At 39.1% G+C, this 20,345-nt stretch overlaps 1 protein-coding gene across 2 annotated transcripts in view; it reads left to right on the forward strand.

The window, feature by feature from the left end:
- The first annotated feature begins 15,799 nt into the window (after positions 1-15,799).
- Positions 15,800-20,345, forward strand: part of TFG (trafficking from ER to golgi regulator) — a 43,078-nt gene continuing 38,532 nt past the window's right edge. The window contains exon 1 of one of the 2 annotated variants that reach the window (XM_007493556.3): positions 15,800-16,214. The gene's annotated coding sequence lies outside the window, so the exon portion shown is untranslated. The remainder of the gene's footprint in view (positions 16,215-20,345) is intronic. The other variant, XM_007493558.3, reaches the window with a different exon arrangement.

Genomic DNA, 20,345 nt, shown 5'->3' on the forward strand with positions numbered 1-20,345 from the left:
AACCCCTGGTGAACCAGGGCTTTGCTCACCCAGCATGTGAAGACTGCTTCGGTGGAACAGGGGGAAGAAACCAACAAGAAGGTTCAACCGCTGAGAGGGTGACACAGCAAGGCACTGTGGAGTGCTTAGGGCGTGTTGGAGCACAAAAGACAACACGGCCATCCAATGCAGCTGAGGAAGTCTCCAGGTGTAACGACCTTTCGTGCCACTGGACCCAGGCTTCCAACGCCGAGAGAGTGGGACTGTCTCTGGGCATCAACTTTTCCACTTAAATCTTCTTCACGTACAAGTGTTTTTGTGCACACTCATCTACATCACAGATGAAAGGGCACAAAGACAATTGTCATCCTCGGTTACCGAGAGACTACTACTACTATGGTTCATTTTATTTATTGTATTAGCTAAATCTATCATGGTTGATCATCATCACAATATTGCTGTTACTGTGTAAAATGTTTGGTTCTGCTCACTTCACTGTGAATCACTTGATAATGGTCTTCCCATGTTTTCTGAAACTAATCCTCCCCTATCATTTCTTATATTATAATAGTATCCCATCACAATCATATTCCATAATTTGTTCAGCTCTTCCTCAATTGATAAATATCCCTTCAGTTTTCAATTCTTTATCACCACAAAAAATTGCTATATTTTTGTATATATAAGTCCTTTTCCTTTTTCTTTGATCTCTTTGGGGCACAGATATAGTAGTGGTATAGCTGGATCAACATATATGCACAATTTTATAGCCCTTTGAGCGTAATTCCACATTATCCAGAATGGTTAGACAGTTTATAACTTCACCAATGGTCAATTAGAATACAAATTTGCCCTCACTCCTTCCATCATTTGTCATTTCTGATAATTGTGGAATGGTACCTAGGTGGTTTTAATGTGCATTTCTGAATAAATAATTATTTAGAGAGTTTTTCATATTTCTTCTGAAAACTCTCTTTATATCCTCTATTTTTAACTAGTGGGGAGTGGTTCTTATTTTTATAAATTTGATTTAGTTCTTTACATATTTGAGAAATAAGGTCTTTATCTGAGAAGTTTGCTTTGTCTGAGGTCACCCCTGTCTTTTTTTTTTTTTAATTTCGATTGGTGCACAATAGAGTCTGCTCCATTTCCTTATTTTTCTCTGTGTCTTCCTGTTTCAAGAGTATATCTTTTAAAGAACATATTATTGGATACTGGTTTCTAATCCATTCTGTTTTCTTCTTCCGCTTTTAAAGATTTTAGCTCATTTTATTCACATTCAGCCATGACTACTAATTTGGCATTTCCTTCCATCCTTTATTCTTCTATTGATCCTTCTCTTTCTCTTTTCATCCTGACTTTTTTCAAAAGTCTGTTTTGCTTCTGACCCTACCTTTCTTATTATGCTTTCCCTTTTAATATTTCTCCTCCCTATGATTTCCAAGTTGGATAACAAAATTTTTATATCTAATTGACATATATATATATATATATATATATCTTCCTCTCCATCTGAGCCAATTTTAATGGAATTAATCTTTAAGCAGTGGCTCCCACTCTGCTTCCCCAATAGCTGTAAAAGCAATATATTCATTTAATGTCTCTTTTATGTCAGAAGATTTCCCTAATTCTATTTCTTCCTTCTCCTTCCTCCCAATATATATCTGTTTCTTACTCCATTTTTTTGAGATCATCCCAATATCATTGATTCATAGCTCTGCCTTCTGTCAACGTAGATTGCTTTTAACCATCCAAATAACAATAAAGTTCTTAGGAATTACATGCCTCATCTTCCTATATAGGAATGTAAACAGTTTAACTTTATTGAATCTCTTAGGATTTCTCTTTTATGTTTACTTTTTTATGTTTCTCTTGAGGCTTATGTTTGAATATCAGATTTTCTATTTAGCTCTAGTCTTTACATTAAGAATGATTGAAAGTCCTTTATGTCATTAAATATCCATTTTCTTCCCTGAAAGATCAAACTCAGTTTTGCTAGGCAGATTATTCTTGGTTGTGATAAAATGTACAATAGACAATTAAGTATGATACTGTTCCCTTGCCCTCTGGAATATCATTTTCTAAGCCCTTCAATCTTTAACATGTAGGCAGCCAAATCTTGTGTGATCTTGACTATGGTTCCATTATATTTGAATGGATAGTTTTTCCTCTTTGCAATATTTTCTCCTGGAATTTGGCTATTATATTCCTGAGAGTTTTTATCTTGTGGTCTGTTTCGGACAGTGATCAATGGATTCTTTCAATTTCTATATTACCCTTGATGTTGTAATGGGGGAAAGGGGTTAATTTTAAAAGGGTTGGACTGGATTTTTTTAAGACTGTGGTTGCTAGGAATTTACATTAATTCCAAAGGATTTATTTACAAAATGTATCAAGAGTGAAATAAGAAAAATCAGAGAGAGGATAGGGTAAGATATCAAGCCTAAGCACTAAGTAATTTACTTCCAGCCCCTAGCCCAACCCAGTCAGGGAGAGTTGGTTCTTAGCTGGCCTTGGCAAAGCTGGGGAAAAAACTGGGGAAAAACTCTCTCAAGAGGCTAGACTCTCCTAAGGCTAGTTTCTTCAGAAAATATCCAGGAAAGGAGTCAGCTCTTTCACTCACCACATATCAGTCCAACAGTCTCATCAGGAACAGGGTCTTAGGTCCAGTCAACAGATTTTCTCATTCAGTCTCCACTCCAAAGAATGAAGAAGTGTCTCTCACAGGAAGTTACCACTCCTTTTAAAGACACTTCTTTTGCGTCTGTGTCTTCCTCCACTTTTTACATGGACAAACTATAATCCAAAATCTTGCTTAGGACTGCCCAGGAGGCAGTCAGTTGATTCTGATTCATCACCCACTATTGCAAACATGGGTCACAGACCTCCCACTTAATGATTAAGTGGGATGTTTACATTTTTGGGGGTTAGATCTAAAAAAATGGGCAGATCTTCCCACTCAACTTTAAGTAGGGTGTTCTAAAAATAGGCAGGGGTTACAATTGTAATCTTCACAATCAGGGGCGAGTTCATTTTAATCTTCACAATATCTAAGATTTTCCTTGATAATTTCTTGAAATATGATTATCCAGGCTCTTTTTCTTTTTATGGTCTCTTTTCTCATTTGTCTAATTCTGCTTTTTAAAAGTCTTTTTTATTCAGTGAATTTTTGTACTTCTTTTGCCATTTGATTTATTCTGCTTTTTAATGAGTTCTTTTATTCAGTAAATCTTTTTACTTCTTTTACTATTAGGCCAGGTTGTTTTTTTGTCATTTTCTTTGGTACTTTTTGTGCCTCTTTTACCAAACTGTTAATTCTCTTCTCATAATTTTCTCACATTACTTATTTCTTTTCCTAATTTTTCCTTTCCCATTCATCTCTTTAACTCTTTCAATAATTCTTGTTGGACTTCTGTCTAATTAGCACATTTTAAGGCTTTGATTGTAACTTCTTTCTTACTGTTGTCTTCTGATTTTGTATCTTGGTCTTATATACCACTGTAGTAGTAGCATTTTATTGTCAGGTTCTTATTGGTTGTTTGGTCAATTTCCTGTGCTATTTCCTGAATTTATATATTATGTTAAAATTTGGCTCTGTTCACTTGGGGATAGGGAGATTTTGTCTCAAGTTTTAGGCTTTTTTGTGCAGCTTTTTTAGAACTAGTTATGGAGATCTGCATTTTCAGTGTTTTCAAGGTGGTGTGATATTAGGTGACTGTGGTCACTGTTCTCCTATCACTGCTTTCTTAGTTTAAGTTACCCAGGAAGGGCCCCTGTTCCTCTGCAGCCATTAACTACTAGTGTTCCTCTTGACTCTGGAACTGACCAGGTCCTGTGTTCTCCTTCAGCTGCAAGTGCTATTGATCCTTTACAACCTGGAAGTGGGATCCAGAACTGCATATGGGCAATAAAATTGCCTATCAGTGCCAGCTTCAAGTGCCAGAAAAGTATCTCCTATAACTTCTTTCTGACTAGATTCTCCCTTTGCAGTATCTGAGCTAAAAGTTCCTTAAGCTGCTGCTGCTATTTTGGCAGCCTCCAAGGCCCACTATGGTGTGTTACTGTTGTGTATGCTCTGGGCTCCTGTCACAGACCTCTCCTGATGACCTTCTAAATTGTCTTATGCAGGAAAATGGTAACCTGATCTTTTGGTGGTTTTGTTGCTCCAAAATTTTATTTTAAAGTTGTTTGAAGGGAAATGCTGGGACAGTTTATCTGAATTGCTGCCTCCAATCTACAATCTTCACTTTTATAATTCTTAAAGAAATACACTTGATCTAAGATAGTGTGGTTGAGGTAATCATTTAGACAAAGCTACAGGTATCTCTTACCCAAAGACAACAAATAATTTTTACAATAATAGAGCAAACATGTTTTTACTGTCATTAAATAGTTTGGGAAATTTTATTTTTCCTTCAATATAAAAAGTCTTAAGTATCACACAGCAAGTCATGAACAGTCTGAGTCAGTTTCACATGAGAAATACATTTAAAGTAGTAATTTAATAAGGTTGCATCTTTTGCTTGTTAACTAGCTACAAATAAAGTAATTTATGGCTTATGTTCAATGGGACATTATAAAAATCCAATAAAAACAAATATATAGATTCACACAAATAGTTGTATTTGCTTATCATATTTGCATGGTGTTTTTACCTCTCACACAGTCAGCAGTCAATCAACATTTATTAAATGCTTTCAATATGTCAGGAAATGTGCTAAGAAATAGGGATATGAGGCAAAAGACCCTGATAAGAAGAAGCTAATAATCTAGTGGGGAAGAAATATCCAAGCACGCACGCACACACACACACACACACACACACACAACATATGTACATACATATATATACTGTATACAGGATAAATTGGAAATAATTAACAGAGAGAAGGCATTAGAAATAAGAAGGGTTGAGAAAGGTTTCTGGGAGAAGATGGGATTTTAAATGGATCTTGAAAGAAGTCAAGGAAGCCAGCAGTAGAGCTGAGGAGGGAGAACATTACTTTGCCACAATAATTTTGTTTAATAGGTTGAACAGGGGGCAGCTGGGTAGCTCAGTGGATTGAGAACCAGGCCTAGAGACTGGAGGTCCTAGGTTCAAATCTGGCCTCAGACACTTCCCAGCTGTGTGACCCTGGGCAAGTCACTTGACCCCCATTGCCTAGTCCTTACCACTCTTCTGCCTTGGAACCAATACACAGTATTGACTCCAAGATGGAAGGTAAGGGTTTAAAAAAAAATAATAGGTTGAACAGATATCATTAAGCAGTATGGTCTACTGGAAATAGAACTGCTTTAGGAGTTTGGATATTTCAGGCTTAGTCCCAGCCCTGCCACATGGTTGCATGATTAGATATGTTATTTTGCCTCTATGGACCTCCATTTCCTGATCTGTAAAAGATGGGTTTGGAATAGATAATCGTTATGGTTCTTTCTAGTTCTAAGGTTTTATAATCCCATTTTTACAGATGAGTAAACTGAGGCTTGGCAAGATTAAAGAGCACATAACTAAATAAGTGACAGAATAAGGATTCAGTCTTTGGTATTCTGACTCCAAGCCTACTGCTGCTCTTCTATTATATGATAGAATTAGCTTTAGTTTCAGAAATTTCCCTTTAGAATTTCTCAACTCCCCCTCCCACTATAGTTAAGTTTATAAAACTTATTAGATTATTTGCAATTAATTTTTAGCCTCTTGATTGTTAAATTATCTTAGGAGAAGGCCTAGAGACGAGAGGTCCTAGGTTCAAATCATGACCTCAGACAATTCCTAGCTATATGACCCTAGACAGTCATTTAACCCCCATTGTCTCACCCTTAACCATTCTTCTGCCTTGGAACCAATATACACTACTGATTTTAAGACATAAGATAAGGATTAAAAAAAAATATTTCAGGAAAGTACAAATGATCAAGTCATTTTTCCTTAAAAAAACAAACAAAAAACAAATAGGCCCCTGTAATTTTCTGATAGCCATGGGTTACGTTTCTTGAAAATTTTTTCTTATTACAAATTTTACTTTCTTTTCCATAACAAAGGCTGTATCTAACCTATGAATCACTGGGAGCTATAGTCCAATTCTTATCTATATTTTCTCTCTAGTATATACTTAGAACACGTGGAAGGGTGACATTTATCTTTTGTTGAACTCTGATCTAACCTGTAATACAGTACAGTCTAACATATTGAGGCATTCAGCCTCCTGGGACAAACAACTGGTTAAGTTCTTTTCACATTGTTCATTAAGTATATTGCTGAAATGCTTTTTGAGGATGCCTTTTTAAATTATGGATTTCATACTGAGGAACTAGAAGAATGATTATTGGAATGAATAATAAAATAGAGTTAAGTTCCACTTTGTTTTTGACATATATGAAGCTTCCCAAACTGGATCTGTGTTACTCATTAGGCGGCTTCATTCCTAATTAGACACAAAATTATCTTTGTGAATACTTCACTGGATAGTGATTTTTAAATATCTCCATGCCTTTCTATTTTTCATCTTGAATTTGTTAAGAGCTTATATAAAAAGGCAATTTGTTCCTATTCCACACTTCAAGGGACCTAAGAATTAAACGAAGGAGTAGGGAATAAATATGTAGAGTGATTTATTGATAGTCTGTGAATATATTAAAATGTGGGTACTCAGGAAACATGATATGGTATAAAAAGCTCTGGACTGGAAACTGAGAGATCTTAGATCTTCTCCATACTCTGAGGTTAATTAGTTTGGTGACCTTGGGCAAATTCTTGGGCCTATACTCCATTTATAAAATGAGAGATATTATCAGATCTATTCCTTTGGAAGATTCTTGATGCTAAAGGGAGGAAAATGAGAGTAAATCAGGGGTGATATATAGTGAGGGGAAGAAAGCCTGGAGAGTGCAGTGTGAACAAAGAATAGCTTTTAGAAGAGTGCAGCAGATAGAGAGATCACAAGGCAGGAGGTTATCAGATATAAGAATTTTTAGCATTAAGGATCACGGAGGCACAACTTAAGGACAATTGTGAAAGATAAGGTATGTGAAAGCACAGTCTCATTTGTGATAGGACTAATATAAATAAGGGATGATATTAGCCTACTTCTTCACTGCTATAATATGGGTTAGGACCATGCTTCCACCTAGACCTTCCCCTAACAGGGATTAATTTTCCTTAAAAGATAACAAAGCTGTCTCTTGATGCAACTTTCTGGGCATTTAAAGGAATAAAAAAAGAATTCCAACCACGTAGATTCTAGGCCTCTTAGACTTTGTGGATTCCTCCATACCACCCTTGTTACCATACCTTACCCAAATGGACCAGATGCTTTGCCACAAGGAAGCTGAGACTACCAAAATGAACTAAATGCTACTGTATCCTATATACTATCTTTAATGACATCTTTTCTATACTATAAGTAAATAAAACTCTATTGTAAACTATTTGATGACCTACAGATAAACCATATTGTTCCAATATTAAACATGAATTAACAGAGTACCCACAACAGACCAGCCCTTAAAACCATCCCTATGACTGTTAGAGATGGAGTAAAGATAGAAGTCGTAGGGGTTGAAGACAGTGACAAACCAGAGGATCATTGTATTTCAGGAGATTTCAGAGTAGATACTGAAATCTCAAGTAGAAGGGCAAGGGCTGTATTAGACAGGAAAATTTCAAGCCAAATATTCATCTTCTTGGAAGAAGGGGATAAATGCTCAAAGGGTCATAAAACTACGCATAGCCTTTCACCCAGCAATACCACTGCTGGGTTTGTATCCCAAAGAGATCAGAGATAAGGCAGAAGGACCTACTGTACAAAAATATTTTTAGCAGGTTTTATTTTGTAGGGGCAATTGGAAGAATTGTAAACTTAGGGGGTTTCCATTAATTAGGGAATTGGTTGAACAAGCCACGGTATATAATTGAAGTGGAAAACTGTTGCAGCACCATAATATATGATGAACAGGATGAGTTCATGAAAATCTGGAAAGACATATAAACTGATACAAAGTAAAATGAGTAGAACCAGAACAGTATACACAGTAACAGAAATAACTGTGTGACAATCAATTGTGAAGGACTAAATTATTATCAGCAAAACAAGTTTCCAAAATCACCCTGGCAAGGGACTTATGATAAAGAAAAAAAATGCTATCCAAAGCCAAAAAATGAACCTTTGGAATCTGATTACAGATCAAATTATGATATCCTTCACTTTATTTCTTTCATGAATTTTGTTTTTTTTAACCCTTACCTTCCAACTTTGAATCAATACTGTGGATTGGTTCTAAGACAGAAGAGCGGTAAGGGCTAGGCAATGGAGGTTAAGTGACTTGCCCAGGGTCACACAGCTGGGAAGTGTCTGAGGCCAGATTTAAACCCAGGACCTCCTGTCTCTAGACCTACATTCTTGAGTTTTTTAATGTATATGTGATATGTGTCTTCAGTTATGACATGAGGAATATGTAAATATGTATTGCATGAGAACAATATATGACCTTTATCAGACTATTTACAACCTTGGAAAGGTGGGGAGAGAAGAAAGCAGAGAATCTGAATTGTAAAATGTCAGAAAATAATTTTCAGAAATTGTTTCTACATGTACTTAAAAAAATAAAATTCAATAAAATAAGAAATTTTTTTAAAAAGGAAAGAAAAGGGTGAGTGATCTAGTAGCTAGAAATAACAAGAACATTCTGCTCTGGATAATATTGCAGAAGGATGTGAAATGTAAAGGAAGAGAGGCCAATGAGTGACCACCAAAAAGAAGGCTCTAAAAGTAGTAATAGAGTATCAGGAGTATGCTGATTCCTCTTTCATGATCCAGTGAGTGAGGAGGTGCAAGGAAGACCAATCAGCCCTAAGATGCATGTTTCCCAGAAGTCAAGCTATTGTAGATCTAAGAATGTGAAAAGAATAAGAAGATAAGGTCTAGGATGAAGAAAAGTTAGTCATGTAAAATTAAAATTAATATCTGATAACTCTAAGTATTATGTTTTATAAAGTTTATTAACAATCACTTGAAGTAGAAAGAAAATAAACTAGAAGAAATAGAAGTTCAAACCTAATTATCTAACAAAAAGTAAACTCACGTGTGTAGATTCTTTTGCATGGTATAAAGCCCACTTTCCCAGCTGAGATATGGTGAAAAAGAGAACAAGGCAGGGCTACACAAAACTTCTACCCTCCCTACATTAGCATGTGATGAGAGAAGGAATGTGGAATTCTGGGAGAAAGAATTTCTGAGGAGCAAATTCTAATTACACAGTAAATAATGGGGACGGGGTAGGGATAGACAGAAGATACAATGGAAAACAAGGACAGAGGAAGACAGCATGTGGGGGAAGTAAAGCTGTTTCATGACAATGGCATCAATTATTCTCTTTACACCATGTTTCAGAGAGTAGAGGTTGCAAAGAAATCATGACGGTCAGGTACTGGGTTGATAAATTGTGGTGCTCAGGCCCACGAGACTAGAACTGTAACTAGGAGCTTTTGGCAAGTAGAAGAGACTGAAGAAACGGGCTGAGACTGCTAAGATGCAGATGTTATAGAAGTAGGAGCCGGGTTACAATGTGAGCAGAAATGGGTAACACTCATCTAAGTGTGCCAGTTTATAGATGAATACTTTAATAGATGATTTCATTAAGTAGATGGTGAGTGTTGTTATTTCTACCATGCTGAAATATTTCAAGTTTTGTCAGTACTCTCTATATCTGGCTACCCTCTGGGAAGAAAATTATATGGATTTTCTTTCTTTTCTTTTTAAACTCTTACCTTCAGTTTTAGTATAAATTCTAAGACCGAAGAATGGTAAGGGCTAGGCAATTGGAGTTAAGTGATTTGCCTAGGGTCACATAGCTAGGAAGTGTCTGGGGCTGATTTACACTCAAATTCTCCAGATACCAGGCCTAGCACTCTGCCCACTGTGCTACCTAGCTGCCCCTAATTAGATTTTTATACAAGGTTATTGCATGAGTGTTTTGTTTTAACTGGTTTTCTTATAAGGTAGGGCTCAATTTAGAGAAAAGAGGAAAGAAGGTATTTGCAAAAGACTGTGATGTAAAAGCAAAAGATATTTCTGAAATTAATTTAAGAATAAACAAACAATGGGGGCAGCTGGGTACCTCAGTGGATTAAGAGTCAGCCCTAGAGACGGGAGGTCCTAGGTTCAAATCTGGCCTCAGCCACTTCCTAGCTGTGTGACCCTGGGCAAGTCACTTGACCCCCATTGCCTAGCCCTTACCACTCTTCTGCCTTGGAGCCAACGCACAGTAATTGACTCCAAGACGGAAGGTAAGGGTTTAAAAAAAAAAAAAGAATAAACAAACAAAAATCTTTGGTGCCCTGGGCCATTATCCCAGTCATTTAGTTCTACCTGCAGCTTGGTTCAAGTGCCTGATTGAACTGACATTAGAAGCAAGTTCTTTCATCTTATCCAAAGGTGAAAGATCATAAACAACTAGAAGGCACTTTGAGCATGCAATGACTTTGAATCACAATTGGGTGTCTGAGGTCTCACTACTCTATGGCTTGGGGAAGCTTTGTGTCTGATCACTTCAGGATTATAGAAGGCTGAGGAATTGGTTTTTCTCAAATAATTTAATAATTCAAATAAAGTACTGCTTCCTAGTGTAACAATAATTTTCAGAGTGTTAAGGCCTTCAAAGCTAATGTCTAAAAGAAACTAGGGTTGTAGCCACCTCAGAGGCTTAAGCATGTACCTGAGTGGCGTGGGCTGAGAGGGCTGAGAAGTTGTTTTTTCAGTTAGTTCAGAGATAGTTTACAGAGTTTACTTACAGAGTAAGTAAAAACCACCATGGGTGAAAGTAGGTTCTAGGGTAATCAGAACCAGATCAAAGAGGACTTCAAACCCTTTTCCCTAAGAGGAAGGCTGGTGAAGTCATCTATGAAAGGACAACTACTCTAGTCCTGGGCTCAGATCCCTGGCTCCAAGCCAGGTTAAAAAAGTACACTGATGCTATTTCCTTGGAAAGAAAGGTAGAGTAGTTAGAGGGCCCAATTCTTACTCAAAGACTTTGAAGCAAAAAGCAAAATACAGTCAACTATTTAAGTACAGTGATATTTTCAGAATGTTTAAGGAAAATATGTTTAAAAGTTTATTTTCGCTCTTGTAGGTTGGCTGGAAATATAAGAACAAATATAATCTTGTTGCTAGCTTTGTTTTTATTCTTATCTATACTATCATGATCAGGGAAACAGTCATCCAGGGACAAGTTTAGGTTGTCAAAATAAAGAAAACAAAATTATAAGGAAATGCATTTGGCATTGTCTGATTATTTGGAAATAGGAGGGAATAGATCACATTTATGTAGTTTTAAAGTTTTCAAAGAACTTTCCTCACAAAGGCTTGCTTGATAGTTTCCAATTTCTTACTATTAATGAGAATATACTGGTATTCATAGCTAAAATGTGTTACTAAATGGAAACTTTGAACTTTAATTCATAAGCCTTTAAGGATCCTTCCAATTTTAAATTGGTTATCCTATGATTCTTAAAAAAAAATAATAATTTATTGTAGACTTTAAGCAGTAACAAAATTAATGAAACAAATGGATATCTGAAAAGATTAGGGACCCCTACCTAAGGTGTCCCAATTAGCAGTCTTGTTTTGGAAGCAGTTTCAGGGACTAGGTTACATTTCAAGGTCTCTTCCAGTTTTATGATCCCACAAATGCTTATGAGCTTAATTTTTCTTCTGTCTAACAGTGTGGAAAAAAGACTGTAGGTTAAATTCTTACAGAAAAAAGAAATCATGCAGACAGAAACACTGTCAGCAAAGTATCTGAAAATATCGCCTCTAGAGAAATGTGAAGAACCCTTAGCTATCTCTATCAGGAAATGATGCATGCATTAGCAAATGGACAAGAAGACACTAGGGATAATTTCACCTCTCAGACACACTGTGCATATGTTAGAAAATGGTTTCCAGAGACAAGAAAGTTGGGCTTCATATCTTCCTCAGGTGATAGAATCACTATCAGAATTCCATACCTGGTGCAACAACCAATCCAGAACCAACTTAAGTGTAAAGTTAATTGCCTCTGGGCCTTCACTTTGAGGAGGCAGCATATGAATACCTAGAAGTCATATATCTGGGTTCAAATCCCACCTCAGCTACTTACTAGCTGTGTAATCATGGCCACATCTCAGAATGTCACTATTCTTATTCCTAAAATACTACTAAGTGCAGCAGCATACATGGGCAGCTACGGTCCCAGTGGATAGAGTGCTGGGGTTGGAATTAGGAAGACTGTTCAAATCTGGCCTCAGATACTCACTAGCTATGTGACCCTGGACAAGTCACTTAACCTTGTTTGCCTCAGTTTTCTCATCTGTAAGATGAGCTGGAGAAGGAAATATCAAACTATTTGAGTCTTTTTACCAAGAAAACCACAAAGGGGGGGGGGGGGTCATAAAGAATCAGACATGACTGAAAAGCATCATACAGGGCCACTAGCATGTTTGGGTACCTTGGTTCAAGGTATTTTGTGAATCATTATCTAGGCAAAACCATAGTTCATGAGATTCCATTGGTGTGTTTACTTTTACTAGGGCAACCAGAAGACATTAATTCAAGGGTAAGATATTTAATTAATTAAGAGACATAAAATAAAATACCCCACCCACCCACAAAAGCATGCTCTGTTCAAAGCAACAGGGGCATGCTTTCTCATAGCTAATCACATTATTAATGGGAGAAGAAAAAATATGTGAACAGGGAATATGAATAGGGACATGTATAGTCAATAAGCTTGTGTTTTGGACCTGGGAAGTATATTTTTAGCCAGAAGTCCATCTGGTGAAATATTTGAACTGCTCTCTTCCAGGCATCTCCACTGAGCTACCCTCTCTTGAGTCACTATCTCTTTCTGTAGCCACTGTCACCTGTGAGTGGCTTCTTTGCTGAGCTGCTGCTGATTGCTTATCTACTTTAGGTCTTCATTTGTGATGTAGTTACTTCAGTACATGGTATGGAGTCTGCTTTGGATGGACTGATATATGATTGAGTAGTTTCTGAGAACTAGGTTCCTTGGTTCCCATGCTAGACTGACTTCTTATTTGTCACTTTTCAGGGGATCGGTAGAAGAGTAACACATGTCAGTAAGACTGAATCACTCTTTACATTAAAAGGGAAAAGAGCAACATACTTTCAGAGTAAGACTCCTGTGTTTCTAGCACCCAAGGTATATACTCTTATTTCCTGTCACTTGGACAAATGATGGAAGAGTGAGGCTGGACTTTGAATGGTTGCAACAACTGTGCCTTGCTTGAGCTTTCACCTATGATGATCTGGAGCAGGGCAGGGGAGATGGCTGGACCAGGAACTAAAGCAAGGGACCAGAACTACATGAGGACTAGAGTACTGGAAATTGTAAGCTATCATGAAGTTTGGAAGAGTGGTGAGCCAAAGTTGAAAGACCAACTTCTTTCTCCCAATGCTGCCCTTATCTTCTTGTTTAAATTCTGAGTTTCCAGAGATAAGATCTGGGATTTATATTTCCCTCTCTTGTCCTCATTTCAGAAACTATAGATGAGGGTGCTTTAGAGATTTTCTCAGTCATCTGAGAGCAAGGAAGTTGTTGGTTGGAATTTTAGGAGATAGTTGGATACAGTGATCCATGGAGACGCACTCACTTAACTTCTTCTCATTCTTGCTATGTCTAACAAACTATGGAGCCATATAGTGTTATTGATAGTGTCTTATGAATGTGAGAGTAGGTAAGTTAGTCATTTAACTGATAAAGTCCAGATGTGGGAGAGAGTAGAGCCATAGATTTAAATAATTTGAATTTCTGGAAGTCTTTTTTCATACCATTCCCTAGCTTCAGATAAAACCTGGCAAACCCTCCTGTGAATAAAGTTGAAAAGCATTTATTAAATGTCTACTATGTGCCAGGTACTGTGCTAAGTTCTGGGGTTATAGAGAAAGGTAATTCCAAAAAGCAAACAACCCACTCACCCCAAACAGGTTCTTTTCTCAAGGAACTCATAGTCTGGAGAGACAACCTGCAAACAATTATGTAGTAAAAAGATATTCAAGGGTTAACTTGGAGGTAATCTCAGAGGGAAGGCTCTAAGATTAAGGAGGACTAGGAAACACTTTTTAGCTGGAAACATAAATGAGGAGGAAGACAGTTCTAGACATGGGAGATTGCCAGTGAAAATGCCCACAATTAGGAGTTGGAATGTTATGTGCAAAGAAGAGGAAGGAAGACAGAGTTATTGGATTGAAGATACAATGGGAGCCTATGGCTGACTGGCAGCAGTGGATTTAGGTATAGTTTGAGTGTTTGCAGGCTGATTACTTTCTGGTAGCCAAAAGAAATATTGTAGATTTGTAGAAACTATTGGATACAGTCACCAGAGCAATTCCACCCTTTTGGTGGATGGCTTGAGTGCTTCACCATCCTATGTGGACAGATCAGATACTGAACTGTCCTCTGGGATAATTAATATAGTTTGCCTTTCTATAGGCTTCAGAAAAGCAGCACAAGAAGCTATATGGGCAGTTTTGTGCAATGCCCAAGTGTGGATTGCAACCTCCACTTATACCATTTAAGCACATGTTGGGGAGGTGAGGTGAGTGGCTCCTTAATGTTGGTTATTTCTCTACGGATAGTCATTAAATTTTACTGAGTATTTTTTACATGGAAATGACTTTGGGAACACATCAATAAATAGGTGTTTATAGTGAGTATCAGAGGCAAAAAGTGTTAAAAGAATTCACTGGCTCATAGAGTTGGAATGACCCTTAGAGGACATCTAATCTAATCCCTTCACTTTACATATGAGGAAACTAGCACTAAGTGACTCCTTCAGGGAGTACTTCAGGGAGCACTAAGCAGTAAGTGGCATGGTTTCAGTTCCAACCAAGGTCCTTTAACTTCATATATAGTACTGCTTTCTTTATACCACACTTTGTACTTCCTCTTCTACAAAAGAGGGAGAGATCACTGTGGGCTGGAGTGGACAAGAAAGGCTTCCCAGTGGAGGTGGGATTTGAATTGTTTTGAAAGATGTTTCTATCCTCCAGAAGTTCTCAAAGGAATGGAAAGGTGAGGGAAGGGGTCACACCAGTATTAAGATATTTGGGTAGTGCTTTATGCTTTTGAAAGTACCTTCACATGCACATATATCGCATGTATTATCTTATTTGAGATGTAATCAACAATCAGTCAACAAGTATTTTTTTTTAAGATTCTACTGTGTGCCAGGTACTGTACTAGGTCCTAGGGATACTTACCAAGAATGAAATGGTCTCTGCACTTAAAGAATTAATCATTCTAATGGGGGGAGGCAAGTATGTATGTATGTATGTATGCATACACACGTACATACATATATATGCATGTAATAAGATTTAATATAACATATGTATGTGTATAGTATTACATATATACACATATGGCATAATGTATATAAATACAAATAAATTGTAAACACAAGTTAGCTTAGGGGGAGGGTAATTGTATTTGGGCAGATCAGGAAAGGCTTCATGCAGAAGATGGTGCTTGTGTTATGATCTTAAAGAAAAGAAGACATATTACAAAGGAAACCAATTATACTGAAATGAAGTTACATAATTAATAAAGTAGTTCACGGATCCCAGCTTAAGGATCTCCTATTTAATTGAAGACTGAATCCTCGGGTGGAACAGGTGCCTTTTAGAATTGGGTTTGGGGGGCGGGGGAGAAATCATGCCTTAGGCAAGCGCATGCTCAGTGGGTCCATATGTCAGCTTTCAGTGAAATTAATCACTGGCATACTTCCACGCATGCGTAATATCTACACGCTTTTTTTAACCCCATTAAAAAAACTTTACAAGCCTTCTGACGCCACTGTCACCGTCGAAGCTGCACCCTGCAACGCATGCGCTTTAGGGCAGCAGAGAAGATACACTGGTCAAGGCGGAAGGAGAGGCTTCTTTTCTTTCCCTTTTTTCCCCTTCGTCTCCCCGCCTCTCTCGCCCCGCCCCCTACCCTCCTTTCCCCTCCCCCATCCTGCCACGTCCAGGATTCGAGCTCACGCTAGGATCAGTGGGTCCAAGCGATTGGCTGAGGCCGGGCTCGAGCCGGAGGGCGACTTACGGCGGCGGCCGAACGGGACAGACGGTATCCACCCCCTTGACGCCGTGGCGGCTTCGGCACCGGCGCTTCGCTCAGACAGGACCAAAGGATAAGGCGAGGCTCCCCGCACGGCAGTGGCTGCGGCCCCAACGAGAAAGGTATTTTAATGGTCCCTTGAATCTGGGGCGCGCCTGCTCGCTCCCTCTCTGACTCTGGCCGGCAAAGTGGGCATGCGCACCGAGGCCTTGGTGGGACCCGGCTGTGGTCCGGCTGATTGGGGCGGGGATGGTGCGCGAGGCCCGGGGAGCTGGAGGGTCACGAGCTGACCGGGAAAAGTGGGGGGGCGCGAGGTGAGAGAGGGAGCTTTGAGCCAACCCCAAGAAGCGGACGCATGAGCAGAGGGAGGGGGGAACTTCCCGAGGGTAACTCATTCGAAGGGGGGAGCGGGAGGCAAGGTAGGGGGTCACAAGCTGGCGGGGGGTGGAGTGAGGGAGGTGCTCTAGGAGAAGCCGGGTCAGCGTGCCAGGAGGGAGGGACGCCGTAGAAGAGGGAGGGGGGTGTCTTTGGGGAGGCGCGGGCTGGCTAGGCTGAGACTGAGATGGGAAGGGAAGAGGCGCTGTGCGTCCGTAGTCTGCGGTGTGGGGCTACTTGTGGTAGGTTTACGTGGATATAAGGGGGCGGGACGGAACCCTTCCGGTTTCGTTTTTGCTTTTAAACCCCTAGCCCCTCCCCCCAGCTGATTCTGAGACTCGTAGTAGGTACTTATTGGGGGCTGATTTAATTGAATGAACGGTTTGGCCCGGAGGTATTCTTTCCGCCTGAGGACCTCGAACTGCTGGGAGGCTCCGGGGGAAGGCTGTCATTCAGGAGGAGGGCCTTGACCTTTGTGCAGCCAGCTCACCAACATATTTATTGAATATGGGTTCTGTTTGTTTAGGAGTGTGTTGCTTTTGTGACTCTTAAAACAGTTTCTTAAACCTAAATTTATGGAACTCCCCCTCCCCATACCCACACACCCACTTTAAGTGTCTGTAAATTTGGATGGGGGAAAATAATTTTTTAAAATTATAATTGACATGCTTTGCAATCCTATGTATTTTATACTAGGTATTTAAAAGCATTCTCAGATAGTCTTTAGATTTCACAGGAGAGCCAAAAAGGATTAGGAATCCTTGCTCTAGACTCAGTGGACAGGCTTATCCTACTCTTTATGACATTTGTTTTTTTCTTGGCAAAAAATACTGAAGTGGTTTACCATTTCCTTCTCCAGCATATTTTACAAATGCAGAAACTGAGGCAAACAAGATTAATTGACTTGTCCAGTCACACTGCTATTAAGTGTCTGAGGCTAGATTTGAACTCTCATAAATGACTTCCTGACTTCAGGTTCAGCACTTTATCCTCTCTGAGGGGTTGTTCTTACTGCTGCCCCAGGGGCACGCCTTAAAGAATAGTCTTACTCCCTTGCTCTAGAGGCTTCGGTGACTCCCTATTACTCCTAGGTTAAAATAGAAGCTCCATTGCGGAATATTTAAGCATATAATAATCTGCTTTAATAGACTTAGTTCACAGTAATTGCCTTTCAGGCACTAATTACCACTTGCAACCGAGTATTCTTATTTACCTGTATAAAACGTTGAATATCCCCGTGCTTTTATCTCCTGCCCTACATGCCTGGGATGTTCCATCTTCTCACTTTTGTCACTTCCTTCAAGGTTCACCTGGAGTGGCAGGTTTTTCAACTAGTTCTATCTCTTAAGTGTCATTTCCTTCATTACTTGATATAATTTTTATGTTTCATCTGTTGACGGGAAAAAAAACACAGAACTATTAAATAGTCAAAATCAGTCTTTAATCAAGGGAAAGGGGTTCAATGCAATAGTAGGCCTTGACACAGAGCTGCATACCACAGGACTCCAGAGGCCTAGGATTGAACTTTGGCTGCTGGGGACACTGACCCCTGGGAAAGCCAATCATGCTTTTCTGAGGAGCCATTGAAGTCAGGGAGCTTAAATACCTTTCTGGGTGGAACTTGGGGACTGAATAGGTGAGGGACAGTTGATTGAATTTACCTTGGTAAGAAAGGAAAACTGAAGGGATCCAGACTAGAATAACTGTGAGGGCCTGATGCTTCTCAAAGGACACAAAAGGGAAAGACCCAGCCCTGGGCTGGGCCATGCAGTAAAGGACTTTAGCCTAGAGGGAGAAACCATTGGGACAAAAGAGATACTTAACATCTTAAAGCACATCTGAGACCAGTGAAGTAGGACTTTCCCTCAGGGAGGAGCTCTGTTGTGTGGAGGTCAAACCTGGGGTTTCTACCTCCAAACTAAATAAACTGGGGATCACTAAATCTTTCTAAACTACAAGTTTGGGGACTTCTAGATTCCACATTGACACTGTTAACATGGAAATATAGAAATCTCCAGTTTACTTAGTTTAAAGGTAGAAACCCCAGTTTTTGACCTTGTCACCGGAGAGTTTTCCCCCTGAGGGAAGGTCCCACTTCACCAGACAATAGACATCCACTTCAGGTGGGGAGGTAAACCCCATCTGAAGTGGAGTAACCCTTGTCTCCAGAAGTCTCTCCCAGTATCAGTATATCACACCCTCCTTCCAAGGATCGACCTTAGGACCTTCAGCTGGCAAGACTGAAGCTCTACCTACTGCACCAAAGCTGAAGTGGATGTCTTAATGTCTTGGTGAAGTGGGACCTACCCTCAGGGGGAAAACTCTCCTGTGACAAGGTCAAAACCTGGGGTTTATACCCTTAAACTAAGTAAACTAGGGATTTCTAGATTTCCATGTTGACAGCACATACCCCTTTTGGCCAAGACTGGATGTCACTGACCAAATAAATGGACAAATGGATAATGCTATATGAGGTTGGACTCTTTCACTAATGGTGGGAAAGCCTTGGGGTTCAGGTTCGGGCAATTGGCATTTGGGGCACTCCCCAATGCCCAGTGCATTGACACTTCTGCCAGAGAAAGGTAGGCAGTCTACCCTTGGCAATTTTGACAACACAGTTACCTCAGTCCTTCAAATCTGATGGGTCCTGATAAGAAACTTTTTGGCCTCTCTGTCCTCCTTTTTGTACCAGACATTGCTGCAAGAGAAAACGAGAAATCCATAAACACATTTTTTAACAGAACTCGATCAACTCCCTATATACTTACTACAAAGATTGTGGACCTTGCTAACCTTAAAATCTGTCATCCTATATTATTAATTGTATCGATGTCTTTTCCATAATCAATTATAAAATTATGTAATCTATATGCTTAATCAGAAAGATTGCCTTACTCTTCTACCAAAATAATCATATTAAAAAAGCAAACTTACAAATTATAGAAATATAAAAACAAAAATAAATTCCACATCACAGGTTATTTAGGGCTTGTAAATCTGAAAGCGGCCCTTCCCCCAAAGTTTGTGGCCAAAAATTAAAATACTGTCTAGCACTAAGTAAAATTCTAACTAAATATTCTATCACCCAAAAAAATCCAAAACCACATTAAAATGACTGCATGGAAATTTCAGCCTCAAAACAATTTCAAGAAGTCAAATTTAAAAGTTTCAAAATTAAATAAAGTTAGAAGCATTTTTAAACTTGAGAATTTTTGGAGTTAATTTCAAAGATTAAAAATGCTTCTAACTTTAATTTAATTTTATTAATTTATAATAATTTTATAATTATTTAATATGACCCTTCAGCCACATGAGACCATTTATCCGCCCCACCGGCTCTTTGGGAAGGGGCACCTCTTTCATTGGTGATCAGTGAGAGGAGCACAGGATGCATCCATATCCTGTGCTCCTGGAGTACTGTATGTGGCAGCACCTCAAAGCACAGCATTGCTTACATATAGTACTACTACCTCCTTTGACATAATCCTTTGCATGGACTCTAGTTCTGAGAGTAACTGAAAGAGAATGAGGCACCTCACAAAGGATTATATGGCTGTACAATGGAAGATGTCAGCATGTTGAGTGGCGATCTGGGGGAGGGGATTCCGCACTGTGTATAACTGTTGTCTGGTATAATGGTGACAGTGATGCACCTGTGCAAGGTGTGACAGGCCCATCACAGCCAGTGCTGCAGCCTCTGCTATCCCAAACAGCACTACACAGTGTAACAGGCTCAGCATCTGATAACTGTGATCTGGTCTGTAACATCAGCGGTGGGCCTCTACTGTGAGAAGCCCACCACTGCCAGTGGGTGTTTTTTAAGACACCCCCTGGTTTTTTTGGGTCAAATTAACATAAGACAGTGTCTTATTTTCAAG

Source organism: Monodelphis domestica, chromosome 4, assembly GCF_027887165.1.
Source record: "Monodelphis domestica isolate mMonDom1 chromosome 4, mMonDom1.pri, whole genome shotgun sequence".
NCBI classification, from domain to species: Eukaryota; Metazoa; Chordata; class Mammalia; order Didelphimorphia; family Didelphidae; genus Monodelphis; species Monodelphis domestica.